The sequence below is a fragment of the Oryctolagus cuniculus genome, chromosome 10 (assembly GCF_964237555.1).
Source record: "Oryctolagus cuniculus chromosome 10, mOryCun1.1, whole genome shotgun sequence".
NCBI classification, from domain to species: domain Eukaryota; kingdom Metazoa; phylum Chordata; class Mammalia; order Lagomorpha; family Leporidae; genus Oryctolagus; species Oryctolagus cuniculus.
Genome location: NC_091441.1, coordinates 50396963 through 50412281, shown reverse-complemented (window position 1 = coordinate 50412281; position 15319 = coordinate 50396963). Strand labels below are relative to the sequence as shown.

General features: G+C 39.0%; 1 long non-coding RNA gene and 1 pseudogene across 1 annotated transcript in view; one reads left to right on the top strand and one right to left on the bottom strand.

Moving 5' to 3' along the window:
- LOC103349313 (uncharacterized) overlaps nucleotides 1-15319 on the top strand; it is a 144927-nt gene that overhangs the window by 109932 nt on the left and 19676 nt on the right. Inside the window, exon 5 of the long non-coding RNA XR_007921501.2 lies at nucleotides 11553-11639. This is a non-coding gene — a long non-coding RNA (uncharacterized lncRNA). The remainder of the gene's footprint in view (nucleotides 1-11552; nucleotides 11640-15319) is intronic.
- LOC100342799 (zinc finger CCCH domain-containing protein 15 pseudogene) lies at nucleotides 9190-10522 on the bottom strand (annotated as a pseudogene).

Here is a 15319-nt window from a genome sequence, read left to right as displayed (position 1 = left end):
TCCATGGGGGTTGGCAGTTGATTTTGTCCCTTTGTAAATACTGGAAGTTTCTTACTATCCTTTCCATCACAGTCCTTTGACTGTGATTTTTACAAGTTCATACATATTCCAGGGTCACTGTTACTATAAGAGATAAGTAAGGCATGAAATATGCATAGATGCAGTCATCATTGGGATATACAATCTGCTATAAATTATTTCATGTATATGTATATTTATTTATTTGAAAAGTAGAGTTACAGAAATAGAGAAGGAGTGTCACAGAGAGATCTTCTATCCTCTGGTTCACTCCCTGAATGGCCACAACAGTCATGACTGGGCCAGAACGAAGTCAAGAGCCAGGGGCTTCTTCTGGGTCTGCCACATGGCTGCAGGGCCCCAAGGACTTTGGCCATCTTCCACTGTTTTCCCAGGCACATTAACAGGGAACTTGATTGGAAGTGGAGCAGCTAAGACTTGAACTGATGCACATATGGGACCTGCTGCAACACAGTTGTGGCCCCCATATTATTATGCTGATATTTTAATTTTCACATCTACTGAAATAACTTTCAATGATTGCTCCATGTCAAACTATGAAGAAACCACTGGGGGCCAGCACCATGGTGCACTAGGTTAATCCTCCACCTGTGGTGCCGGCATCCCATATGGGGGCCGAGTTCTAGTCCTGGTTGCTCCTCTTCCAGTCCAACTCTCTGCTGTGGTCTGGGAGGGCAGTGGAGGATGGCCCAAGTGCTTGGGCCCCTGTACCCGCATGGGAGACCAGGAGGAGGCACCTGGCTCCTGGCTTTGGATCTGCATAGCTCTGGCCGTTGTGGCCATTTGGGGAGTGAACCAATGGAGGAAAAACCTTTCTCTCTGTCTCTTTCTCTCACTGTCTGTAACTCTACCTGTCAAATAAATAAATAAAAATCTTTAAAAACATAAAAGAAACCACTTATTGTAAATCTAATTGTATTGAAATATTGTGGTACTATTTATTCATATCTTCTAAATCACTTCATTATTGCAAGCAATCTTGGTGTTGGTTGAATTACATATTTTCATTATTAAGTTCTACCTGTTGGAATATACATGCTATCTAAAAGGTATTATGTATTGTTCTTGGATAACAAATGTTCATTAAATGAACTTTTTTAAAATTTTATTTTATTTTATTTTATTTTTTGACAGACAGAGTAGACAGTGAGAGAGAGAGAGAGAGAGAGAGAGAAAGGTCTTCCTTTACCATTGGTTCACCCTCCAATGGCCGCTACGGCTGGCGCGCTGCAGCCGGCACACCACACTGATCTGAAGCCAGGAGCCAGGTGCTTCTCCTGGTCTCCCATGGGGTGCAGGGCCCAAGCACTTGGGCTATCCTCCACTGCCTTCCCAGGCCACAGCAGAGAGCTGGCCTGGAAGAGGGGAAACTGGGACAGAATCCGGCGCCCTGGCCAGTACTAGAACCTGGTGCTGGTGCCACAGGCAGAGGATTAGCCTATTGAGCCATGGCGCCGGCCCCATTAAATAAACTTTTAAAAAATTTATTTTATTTATTTGAAAGGCATAATAATATTTATAGAGAGAGTGATAAAGCGAGAAAGAGATGTTCTATCTGCAGTTTCACTCCCCAAATAAGGGCAATTGGCAGGGGTTCTGTCAGGTTAGAAGCCAGAAGCCAAGGACTTTGTTCAGATCTCTCATGTAGTTGATAGGAGCCCAACCATTTGGGATGTCTACCACTGCTTTTCCCAGGTGCATTAACAGGGAGCTGGATAGGAAATAGAGCAACCAGTACTTGAAATGGAGCTGATATGGGATACCCTTCATTGTAAGCAGTGACTGAATTTGCTGCATCAAAATGTCAGCCCCTGTTGAATGAATTTTAGGAATTTTACTTAGGTCAGCTTTCCCTAAGTAGTTGACAGGGAAAACACATAAGGTGAGATGAAGTAATGAGAGTAGGTTACAAAGGCCAATAAAAGTTGCTTTTTTTTTTTTTAAAGGAGACAGAGGCATAGCAATCACCACCAAGTTTTAGATCATTAGACTCAGCAGAAAAGATTCTTCAAGATTGTTTTTTTTTTTTTTTCTCTGCTTTGGCATCATTATGTTGACCAATCGTGTTATTTGCTCTGATCTACTACAGTTGTGAAAGACAAACTATCTTTTTTTTTCATTTGACAGAGTTAATGAGAGAGAGAAAGACAGAGAGAAAGGTCTTCCTTCTGTTGGTTCACCCCCAAATGGCCACTACAGCCGGCACTGCACTGATCCGAAGCCAGGAGCCAGGTGCTTCCTCCTGGTCTCCCATGAGGGTGCAGGCGCCCAAGCACTTGGGCCATCCTCCACTGCCTTCCCGGGTCACAGCAGAGAGCTCTACTGGAAGAGGAGCAGCTGGGACTGGAACCCGGTGCTCATATGGGGTGCCGGCACCGCAGACGGAGGATTAGCCAAGTGAGCCATGTCACCAGCCTCTGAGACAAACTATCTTAATTAAAGAAAAGATTGTAGTTGAATTAAAGAAAAGATTGTAGTTGAATGACAGTTATCTTAAGTAAAAATACTTCATGAATTGAGTTACTGTTTGTGATAGTAGTTGTAATTCTCACAGTTTTAGTACTAGCTCAGATTTTTTAAAAGAAATATTGTATGCCAAGCTATTTCCTAGATATTAGTTTTAGAATACACTTTGTGTTAGCATGAGACAAAATGTTTCCTATTTTTCTTTCAGTAGTTAGAATAAAGGTTAAAGTGTCATAGTAATCCTTCTTGCTGATCTGCTTTATGGGGAACCTTGAGGTCCCAGGCCAACCATCTATTCTTTACTGACTTCAGTGCACTTGTGAGTTTTCATTTGCTAAGCTGATAGCTTTCATCCTGTGTTTCCTCTATTTGGTATTCACTGTCTAATGTCCTGTATTTGGGTATTAACTACAGCGTACATTCTGTAAAAGACAACACTTTACTGTCTTTTGAACCAAACATAAATAACAAAAACATTTTTTATGCTCATTTGTTTGAAAATATGTTTTTTATCCTCTTTTTTGCACCCAAGAGACAGCATTCAAACAATGCAATAAAAATAAAATTAGAAACTGAAAAATAGAAAGCACAATAGGAAGTAATGAGCAGTCCAGAAAGTAGAATGCAGAGAAAATAAGACCTTTGGTTTGGTTTTTCTGGTGGTTCAAAGAAAGGGAACTATAGGCATTCATATCTGATTTCCATGAAGAAAACACATTAACCTTTCAGGGGCATCAGGTTATTTCCTTACAGTAATCTTTAAAATAGATTTCTATCACAGTATCTCATGAGGACCCTGAGCAAAGCAATGAGCTATATCCTTAACCACAAACCTCAGCATATCTAGTAGAGGTTTTTAAACTAGTTTTTCTTACGTGTTCCTTGTACATCGCTTAATTAAGGTAAACTTACAACACTGAAAACAAATCAGATGGAACTAAGATGGAATTTGTCTTAAGAGTGTTGTAAAATCAAAGATTTCTACACTGGTACTATAGATTCAAGTCTATTAATATATAAAACTATTTACTGATATTTTTAAAGAAATGAAATGCTGATTAGAAAGTGCTTATAAAGAGGAGTTGTTAAAAAATGCATGTATGACCCAAAGATTAGACTGTCATATGGGTGTGTATTCTCCTTGGAGACCTTGAGGTGTTGGTAAAATCAACAAATAAAATACTTGTTAAATAGGAAAAAGGTTAATTTCCATTTCCAGTTCCATTTTCTTTCAACATACAACTTATTTTGGGAAGAAATATTCATAAATCAATTCCCATGACAAACAAAAATACATAGTTTTTCCTAATGTGGCAATGGCTTTTTTTGGTAATAAACTTGTTTGTTAAAATAGAACATAGGCAGTGAAAAGTGCACGCATCCTGAACATTCACTAGAATAAACACTGGGGCAGTCATTTAATTAATTTGATTAATACACAAGTTGGAAGGTGTTCATCGCCTACCAGAGTGCCTGGGTTCAAGTCCTGCCTCTTCTCCCAGTTTCAGCTTTTGGCTGATGTTCACCTTTGAAGACAGCAGTGTCGGTGCAAGTAGCTGGGTCTCTACATGGGAGACGTGGACTGAGTTCCTGGTTCTCAACTATGGCATCATCCTAGCCCCAGCCATCGCAGGATTTCTGTCTATCTATTTTTCTCTCTCTGTCAAATAAACACAAAACTAAATAATTTTTTAAAATAAGGACATTGAAGCTTAGCATCAGTTGTCCTTCTGCTAAAAAGCATTCACACAGGATTAAAATCCATGTATGCCATGGCATAGACCAAATATGTATCATTTTATTATACTTTCTTTGGAAAGAACAGGTCTTGATAGAAGGAGGTACCTTTCTCTGAAGGGAGGAGAGAACCTCCACTTTGACTATGACCTTGTCTAAACAAGATAAGAGTCGGAGAACTCAAGGGGCTTCCATAGCCTTGGAAACTCATGACTGGAGCATAGGGAGATTACTGATGCCATAGACAGGAGTGTCAATTGATAAAGTCAACAACAGGAGTCACTGTGCACTTACTCCTCATGTAGGATCTCTGTCCTTAATGTGCTGTGCATTGAGATTTAATGCTATAACGAGTACTCAAATAATATATTTCACTTTGTGTTTCTATGGGGGTGCAAACTGTTGAAATCTTTACTTAATGCATACTAAACTGATCCTCTGTAAAAAAAAAAAAAAAAAAAAAAAAAAAAAGAAAAGAAAAGAAACTATCAACTCCCAACTTGACTCTCACTGGGATTAAACATGACAATAGGTCTGATCTGATTTCATCATCATTTAAAAAAATCATCTATTATTTTTCACTTTATGTTTCTGTGTGGGAGCAAACTGTTGAAATCCTTACTTAATGTATACTAAGCTGATCTTCTGTATATTAAGATAATTGAAAATGAATCTTGATGTGAATGGAAGGGGAGAGGGAGTGGGAAAGAGGAGGGTTGTGGGTGGGAGGGACGGTATGGGGGGGAAGCCATAGTAATCCATCATTCGTACTTTGGAAACGTATATTCATTAAATAAAAGTTAAAAAAAAAAAAAAAAAGGGTTCCTGTTAGTACACTGCATGCAAGTGAGAGTCTTACTGTCTGTACAAATGTCCTAAATGCAAAGTCTCCAATTCCATGAGAAAGAAATCAAGTGAATAAAATAAAAATAAAAGGCAACATTTGGTGGAACATCAGAAGCAGCACATCAATAAAATATAAAAGTATAAAGGGATAAAAATGATGCACTGGGAACTCAGTAAAGAAGAAAACGGATCAAAAGGATTAACAACAATAGAGGCTGACAAATGAAATCATTAATGTGCTGCTTCAATCTGCAAAGCATTGTTGAAAAGCAAGCAAAAAAGAAAAAGAGCAGGGAAAATTGATGAAGGTCAGGGACATAAATAATTCTGAGTGTTATCACTTTAGAGGTTAGGTTTCTAAGTTCACAGACAAGGGACTTCTTATTTCCTTGTTATTATATTTGGTTTTCTCTCAGGTAAGCTCTCACCTAGAGAGGGGAGATGATTCAGTTTTTGTTATAACTGTCAACATTACAAAATGGAAATGTATTTTATCCTACTGGTGAAGTCAATATTGCTTTCTATTAAATGATTTCTCTAAAGCAAGCCTATATTTAAATGGGAATACATCTGTGGAATGGATAGCCCTAAAGATAGGGAAATAGGAATACAACATAATTTAATAATTCTCCCATTAATTTTTTAATATTCAGGAGTTATTGTTTTGATTTGCTGAAACCTATAGTACTCCATCAACTTGGGAAAATTCAGGTAGCAGAAATAGATAACATGTTCATTTCTTCAAGAAGTCTCAAATATTTCTCACTAATTTTTTTTAATAGGCAGAATTAGGTAGTGAGTGAGAGAGAGGGATAGAGAGAAAGATCTTCCTTTTTCTGTTGGTTCACCCCCACAAGTGGCCACTACGGCCGCGTGTTGCAGCCAGCGCACACACTTCGCCAATCCGAAGCCAGGAGCCAGGTGCTTCTTCCTGGTCTCCCATGCAGGTCCCAAGGACCTGGGCCATCCTCCACTGCACTCCCGGGCTAGAGCAGAGAGCTGGACTGGAAGAGGAGCAACCGGGACAGAATCCGACGCCCCAACCAGGACTAGAACCCTGGGTGCCAGCACTGCAGGCAGAGGATTAGCCCAGTGAGCCGCGGCGCTGGCCGATTCTCACTAATTTTTAACAGGATTGCTGTGTTTTGAAAAACAAGGAAATATTCCTCCCTTCAAAGGGTGTCCAAGGGGAAATTCATGATGATTTACAACTACTCTTCCATCCATTTGTTATTTTCTTATGATAAGTCTGAAATCCCTCAACTCTGGGTAGCTGTATGCTGTTATTCTTGCAAAAATAGTGTTTTTTTTCATGAAATATTTTGTTAATACGTCAGTGTTCAAAATTCATAGTTGGAGACTATATTCCTTTAGTACAGTCTAACCTCTCAAAAAAGGTTTAAAAGTTTTAAAGTAGTAAACTAAAATTGTCTTGCCTCAGCTTTAATGCTATTTACTTGATTTGATAATGATGATCCTAGAGAGGATACTGAAATTGTGAAGGCACTTAAAGACCTTATAAATTTGTTATAAAATGTTATAAAACATTATAAATATAAACAAAAATATTATAACTACCCAAAATATTTAAGAAATATCATACTCCACTATATGGTTTTTAAAAATATTTTAATTGTGCATTTTATGGAATATTATAATTCATTACCCATATTCAATGTGTGTTGATCAAATCAGGTTAGTTAGCATTTCCTTCTCCTTAAACATGTTTGTGTAAACTCATTATATAATTTTAATTGAAGGACATTTTATGAGAGTTTTATATAATATATGAAAAAATAATTTGTAGATTAATAATTTTATTTAAGATTTCTTTACTTATTTGAAAGTCAGAGTTACAGAGTTACATAGTTATACTACTCCACAATGCCAGGACCCGGATAAATATTCTTTAAAAACTTTTTTTAAAGACAAAGAGATGGAGAGTGTTCTCATCCACTAACTCATTATCCAAATGATTTTTTTTTTTAATTTTATTTTGACAGGTCCAATTATAGACAGTGAGAGAGAGATAGAGAGAAAAGTCTTCCTTCTGTTGGTTCACTCCCCAGATGGCCAGGAGCCAGGTGCTTCTTCCTGGTCTCCCATGCGGGTACAGGGCCCAAGCACTTGGGCCATCCTCCAGTGCCCTCCCAGGCCACAGCAGAGAGCTGGACTGGAAGAGGAGCAACCGGACTAGAACCTGGCACCCATATGGGATGCCAGCGCTGCAGGTGGAGGATTAGCCAAGTGAGCCATGGCACCGGCTCCCCAAATGATTTCAACAACTGGGGCTGGGCCACCGCCTAAGTGGGATCCAGGAACTAAATGCATGTTTTGCACATGAGTTGCAGTGACGCAAGAATTTGAGTCAATACCTGCTGCCTCCTAGGGTGCACATTAGCAGGGCCATGGGACTAGAAATGAACTGGGACACAAACCCAGGTACTCTGATATGGGATACAATTACCTCAAGCTGCCTCTTAACTGTTACATCAAATATGTACCCCTGCCAAATGATGTCTTTGACTGCTAGGCCAAATGTTTGTACCAGAGGATACATTTCTATGAGGACATTTGATATGAAAAATGAGCACTTTCAGGTGAACTTCTTTTTCCTCAGACTCTGACCTGGAGATCTAAAGAGATCATCTCTGTTACCCATAACTCATCTCTTGACCAAGGTGGTGAGCCTGTTTGGGAAGGTGTGTGAGGAAGAGTAGCAGGCTGAAGGCACCACTATCTTGCTCAGAGCAGACAGGGAGATGTCTCTGTGGAAAACTTAAATAAGAAACTAGGAAGCAGTGACATTGTAAATGACATTTTAAAATAGAAACGCACAGTGTGATAAGGAAGTAGTGCTTATTTTTTCTTAATAAAAGAAAAAAGAAGGGGCCAGTGCCAGCATCCCATTTGGGCTCTTTTGTGTTCTGGTTACTGATCTTCTGATCCAGCTCTCTGCTGATGGCTTAGGAAAGCAGCAGAGGAGATGGCCCAAGTATTCAGGCCCTTGCACCCTCATGGGAGACCCAGAAAAAGCCCCTGGCTCCTGGCTTCCAATTGGCCCAGCTCTGGCCATTGCCACCATTCTGGGAATGAACCAGAGGATGGAAGACCTCTCTCTTTCTCTCTTTGTCTCTACCTCTCTCTCCATAACTCTGCCTCTCCAATAAATACATAAAATCTTTTTTTAAAAGATTTTAATGTATGATGGTCTTCATTACAACTTTGTTGGCAAAGAAGAGGAGGGAAAACTTTTAAACAGTTTAACACAGGGCATTATAGCTGATCCTGTCAGATTAAAGAAGTCCCATTTTAAATGTCCATCTACTTGTCCAAAGAGATACACTACTGAATCTGCATATGCAGCTTCCTTTATGGAGTACAGTGCTCATATTTAGGCAGTCTTTTAAACATATAGATACAAAGGAAATGAAATCACTCATTAAAAACAGCATCAAATGAAGGGTATTTTAAAATAAATTTTTCTTGTTCCTGCTAATAACACATGCCCGATGAGAATGAAAAGCTGAAAAAGCAGTTACAGTTTCTGCAGTTACAACAAGCAATCATTTTCTGCAATGACCATTATATCTTCAATTTTTTTTTTTTTTGACAGGCAGAGTGGACAGTGAGAGAGAGAGACAGAGAGAAAGGTCTTCCTTTGCCGTTGGTTCACCCTCCAATGGCCGCCGCAGCCGGCGCGCTGCGGCCGGCGCACCGCGCTGATCCGATGGCAGGAGCCAGGAGCCAGGTGCTTTTCCTGGTCTCCCATGGGGTGCAGGGCCCAAGCACCTGGGCCATCCTCCACTGCACTCCCTGGCCACAGCAGAGGGCTGGCCTGGAAGAGGGGCAACCGGGACAGAATCCGGCGCCCCGACCGGGACTAGAACCCGGTGTGCCGGCGCCGCTAGGCGGAGGATTAGCCTAGTGAGCCGCGGCGCCGGCCTTATATCTTCAATTTATCATGAACTATTCTTAACTTACTATGAGATGTAGTTGAAGTTAAAAGAGAAGACGCAAGGAGAATATTCCTTTTCTGGAGAACAAACCCTCCAGAATCAGCAGGGGTAACAAACATCCTGTTGGTTCTAGGCAGAAAAAAATTAATGTAGTCAATTTCAACTCATGTTGAGCTGACTTAATTTTTTCATTGACTTGCTTGGTGTCATTCTTCTAAATCAAGGGTGTTTAATTCTTCTTCTAGTACATCCAAATATTCCCCAGTAAAAAGATTTTCATCAATGGGAACGGCATTGATGGCTTCATTTGTCTGCCCTTCCCCTTCGTTGTCTTCTTCCAGATCACTTCTTTCACCAGTTTCAGCCCTACCTCCAGAAGCTTTGCCTAATTTGTTTTCACCTGTGTCTGAAGTATATGTGCTGAATCTTTCAAGACTGACTATAGTAATACCCATCTCATCTACATCTCTTGGAATGTAAAGGCTTAAATCTATGTCATTGATGCTCATTGAATCATCAACCTCATCACCACCTGTTCCCTGGGTGTAACGGGTATCATCTGCTTCTTCATCATCATCACTGACCTTTTCAGGACGAAAATCAAATACCTAACGATCACTGATCACTAGTGCTTTGCCTGCCTTGAAGTCAGCTTTTCTTTCCATATCTTGTTCAAGTCTATCAATTTTGTCTTTTCCTTTTTTTTTCCATGCAAGAAAAGATGCTAGAGTGATTTTGGTAACATTTGGTCCTAGGGCAAAACACTCTCTTTCAATTAGATCTTCTAATGAAATTTCATCTTCTTTCTCTTCTTTTTGTCTTTTTTCAACACAAATCCAGGAGGAAGTGCATGGAGATACACTTTATTTATACAATTATTGCTCCTTCCGCAGCAAACCCCAAACCAGCCATACTTGTTTTCAAGGGCTTCAAGGAAATGCTTGCACACTATTTGAGTTTTTTCTTTTCTGCCTCACTGTGCTTCTTGTTCACTGCTTCTTCCAGCTTTTTTCATCTCAATTATCCATAGTATCTTTTTCAAGTTCTTCATCTCTTGCATCAATGTAAACACTTTGCTTTTCACATGTTCTATCCAGAGTCAAGTCATGAGAAAATGTACACGTATCTTCTTTAGTACATTGTCCTTGCTTGAAGAATGCACATGCCATGGACTTGGGATCTGCACTTTTACTAATTTTTTGAGCCACCACTACGGGCTTGAAGAGCTCATTTAGTTCTTGTAATTCTTTCTTCTTGTCATCTTTATTCAGTTTCTTCTCAGATTCACTTTGTGCTCCCTGACATGGATTTTGTTGACCAAATTTAACCTGATGAGTGACAGCTTTGATAAACGTCTGTTGCTTTGCTCCTTTCTTATTCTTTAGACCAAAAGTTTTGTCTTTGATAATCTTTTCCTCCTTTTTCTTCTCTGCCTTTTTGCTGCCCCTGGCCTGAGCCTGTTTCTTGGGGGGCATTGTGGAGACAGGTGGCACCAGCAAAACTTAAATGCATCTGGCTGCCTTTGGGATCTGGCCCAGCGGCTCATAAAATCTTTCAAAAAATAAAATAAATAGGTACAAAAAAAGACAAAAGAGAAGGCAGAGACAGAATAAAAAAGATCAAGCTTTAGAAAGTTCATGTGATCCAGTTGAGCCCAACTCCTAGCATGAAGAGTAGGTAATCTGTTCCCCATCATGAAGTGGTTACCTATTATTTGTGTTATGAGTGTAAGAAATGGCATGTCTATGATAAACCCATTTTCTGCAGTAAAACATGAAATAGTTATTCATTCAGTTATTCACTCAGAAAATATATTTTTGAATGTTTCTTTTATATGATAGGTATGTTCAGAATGTAGACATCTGAATATACATAATTACAGACCTCAAGAAATTCTAAGCTAGTTTAGGATATGTCCAAGTCAGCAAATCACTGTAAGACAATTGCTTTCCATGCTAAAAGGGAGGAAGGACTGTGGCACTGAGTAGACAAGAAAGCCATCCAATTATGTTTAGGATAGAGTGAATCTTCATGGCAGAGATGCCTCTGCAAATTTTAAAACTTAATCTGCATGCCATCACTGCATGGAGAGAAAGTAGGGAATAATTCCAGATAGCAGTGATATTTTAAGCCAAAACAAGTAAGTATGAAGAGTTTGAGTTATTTGGTAAAATTCAGGTAATTCCACATTTTTTGAAACTTGGGTGTCAAGATTCAGGTAGTTGCACAATGTTGAAAAGTAGGATTATAAGCCTCATAAGTACAAAAGCAGGCTAGTAACATAGGAAGAAGCCAGATTCTATGTGGCCCATTATGTACAAGGTCATCCTTAGGTGATGGGGAGCCTTTAAAGGATATTCAGGTATTGGCTTCTTCTGGGATTTGCATCTCAGAGTTTCCTGTGGCTTGCTGGGCAAGACACTCTTTGAAGCACCTGTCATTATTATTAATTAATCTTCACCACAACCATGACAGTTAAATTTTATTATTCATTATGTTTTGTAGATGAGGAAATGGAGAAGTGGGGTGACTTTCCCAAGATCACAGGATTTGAATGTGGCAGAACTACAATACAAACTCAGATTCTTGGAGGTACTGTTTGTTTAAATATAACTCTTTATATTACAAAGAGACCGTTGCTGAATTGATGAAAAGCAAAACATTACAGAAGGGCAATGGAAAGTTGAGAGATTTTGAATAGGGAAGGAATAACATCAGTTAGATTGGATACATAATAATCAAATTATTTTTGGAGTCCTTGGTAGAATCATTTATTCATTATATATATATATATATACATTTTTAAAGATTTATTTATTTATTTACTTGAAAGGTAGAGTTACAGAGAGGCAAGGAGAGAGAGAGGGAGAGAGAGAGAGAGAGAGAGGTCTTCCATCTGCTGGTTTACTCCCCAGATGCCTGCAACGGCCGGAGCTGTGTCGATCCAAAGCCAGGAGCCAAGAGCTTATTCCAGGTAGGTGCAGGGGCCCAAGGACCTGGCCAATTTTCCACTGCTTTCCCAGTGATAGCAGAGAACTGGCTCGGAAGTGGAGCAGCTGGGTCTCAAACCAGCACCCATATGGATGCTGGCACTTCAGGTGGTGGCTTTATCTGCTACACCAAAGCACCGGTTCCTATTCATTATATATTGTGCAGCCGTGACATGACAGGCACTATCACCTTGTTAAATGAATGGACTATAATATTTGGTGAAAATAGATATGACTTTTTACCTCAATTTTATGTCTGATTAGGAGATTTTTAATAGTTTAATAATCAGCCCAACTAATATAAATGATTATTGAAGTAAAGGAACACATTTTTGGATTTCCTTTTTAAATTTTTTTTAAATGAAACTATAAGGAATTTGAGCTACATGCATGGTCAGGGAAGGCTTCACTGAGGAAATGGTGTTAGGACCCAGAGCTGAGGGATGTATAGGCACGAGTTAATTGAAGGGATGCTGGCTGCATCATGCAGCTAGAGGGGCTCAAGAGGAGCATTTCCAGGAAGGATGATGTGGAGATATTGAGGTACCATAGATGTCCAGGTATACATGTTTTCTGGATGATGGAAAACATTGCTTTATTATTGGGAAAGCCTACTGGATAAAATTTGATTAATTTGCAATTCAGGGTGTTGATGATGATGTGCATAGGTGAGGTTGCCCAGGCGATGTAAAAGATGAGAGAAGTTGAAGGGAAGGGCTAGTGCAGTATCACCTTTTAAAAACATATTTGTATATGTGTAACTTTATTAAGCTTTAGTTTTTTAAAAAATTTTTTATTTATGTATGGTGAACAAATTTCTTGTATCCAGATTTAACAGCATAATGATACTTCCTACCCTGTCTTCCCTCAGGTCCATAATCCCACCCTCCCACCTCCTTCCTTTCTTATTTTTTCTTTTAATTTTTACAATGACATACTTTCAGTTCAGTTTATAATCACAGCTTAACCATCCAACAAATAAATAACCCAAGAAGTGATAGAGAACCTCTTCTTCCTCAGTATAGGCAAGAGCTGTAAACAATAACCAAATCTCAAAATGTCAATTTCACTCCTATAGGTTACCTTTTTTGTGCTCTGTATGTTAATTACCTGAAATCAGGGAAAACATTTGACATTTGTCTTTAGGGGCCTGGCTTATTTTACTAAGTGTAATGGTTTCCAGTTTTGTTCCTGACCATGTGCCTTTTTATACCTGAGTAGTATTCCATAGTGTATATATATATATCACATTTTCTTTATCCAGTCATCAGTAGATGGACATCTGGGTTGATTCCATATCTTAGCTATTGTGAATTGAGCTGCAATAAACATGGGGGTGGTGTATAGATAACTCTTTCATATGCTCATTTCATTTCTTTGGGTAAATTCCCAGGAGTGGAGGTCTGGGTCATATGATAGATCTATTTTCAGATTTCTGAGGAATCTTCACATTGTCTTACATAATAGTTTATAATAGTTGTATAAAGCTTCCATTCCCGCCAACAGTGTTCTAGGCTACCTTTTTACCCATTTACTCATGAGCTTTTATTATTTTTTTGGATGATAGTCATTCTAACTGCACTGATGTGAAACCTCATTGTGGCTTTTATTTGCATTTCTCTGATAGCTAGTGATTCTGAGCTTTCTTTCATGTGTCTGTTAGGCATTTGAATTTCATTCTTTGAAAAATGTCTGTTCAAGTCATTTGCCCATTTCTTCACTGGATTGTCTTGTTGTTGTAGAGTTTCTTAAATTATTTATATATTCTGGATCTTAATGCTTTATCAGTTGCATAGTTTACAACTCTCTCAGTTCCTATTTACTTTGTTGAGTGTTTCTTTTGCAATGTAGAAGCTTCTCAATTTGATATAACCCCTTTTGTCAATTTTGGCTCTTGTTGCCTGTGCTTCTAGGATCTTTTCCAAGAAATCTTGGCCTATACCAATGTCTTGGCAGAGTTTTCCTCTAGTAAATTGATGGAATAAGGTTGTAGGTTTAAATTCTTGGTTCATTTACAGTTGATTTTAGTATAAGGTACTAAAATACTCATAAGGTATAAGATAGGGGTCTTGTTTCATACTTCTGTTTTTTTTTTTTTTTTGACAGGCAGAGTGGATAGTGAGAGAGACAGAGAGAAAGGTCTTCCTTTTGCTGCTGGTTCACCCTCCAATGGCCGCCGCGCACTGCGCTGATCCAATGGCAGGAGCCAGGTACTTATCCTGGTCTGGGGTGCAGGGCCCAAGGACTTGGGCCATCCTCCACTGCACTCCCTGACCACAGCAGAGAGCTGGCCTGGAAGAGGGGCAACCGGGACAGAACCCGGCGCCCCAACCGGGACTAGAACCCGGTGTGCTGGCACCGCAAGGCGGAGGATTAGCCTAGTGAGCCGCGGCGCCGGCCGACGTTTCATACTTCTGAATGCAGGGATCCAGTTTTCCCAGCATCATTTTCTGAAGAGACTATCTTTTCTTCAGGGATTGATGAGTGCATGGGACTTTCTCTAAGATGGACCATATAGGCCATAAAGCTTATTTCAACAAATAAAAATATTTAAATTATACCATATGTCTTTTATGACCACAATGGGATAAAGCTGGAAAACTCCAGAAAATATGCAGATGCATAGTGACTGAACAACATGCTCTTGAATGAACAATTTGTCATAGACAAAGTCAAATGGGAAATCAAAAATTCCTGGAAATGAATGATGACAACATAACATATCAAAACTTATGGAGTACAGCAAAAAGTAGTGCTAAGAGGGAAGTTTATGGTAATCAGTGCCAACAGCAAGACATTGGAAAGACATCGAATAAACAATCTAACAATGCATCACAAGGACCTAGAACAGCAAGAACAAACCAAACACAAAATTAATAAGAGGAGAGAAATTATAAACATTAAAGAAGAAATAAAAAAATTGAAGATAAAAATGATACAGAAGTCAGTGAAATGAAGAACTGTTTTTTTTTTTCAAAAAAATAAACAAAATTGATGCACCATTGGCCCAACTAACCAAAAATAAGGGAGAAGACCCAAATTAATAAAATCAGATATGAAAAAAGAGATGTTACAATGGGTACCACAGAAATAAGGAATCACCAGGAATTACTACAAACACGTGTATATCAATGAATTGGAAAATGTAGAAGAAATAGATAGATTTCTGGACAAGGTGAGGCCAGCATTACCTTAATTCCTAAACCAAAAAACATACAACAAAGAAAGACACCTATAGATAAATATCCCTTTTGAACATAGATGCAAAAATCCTCAACAAAA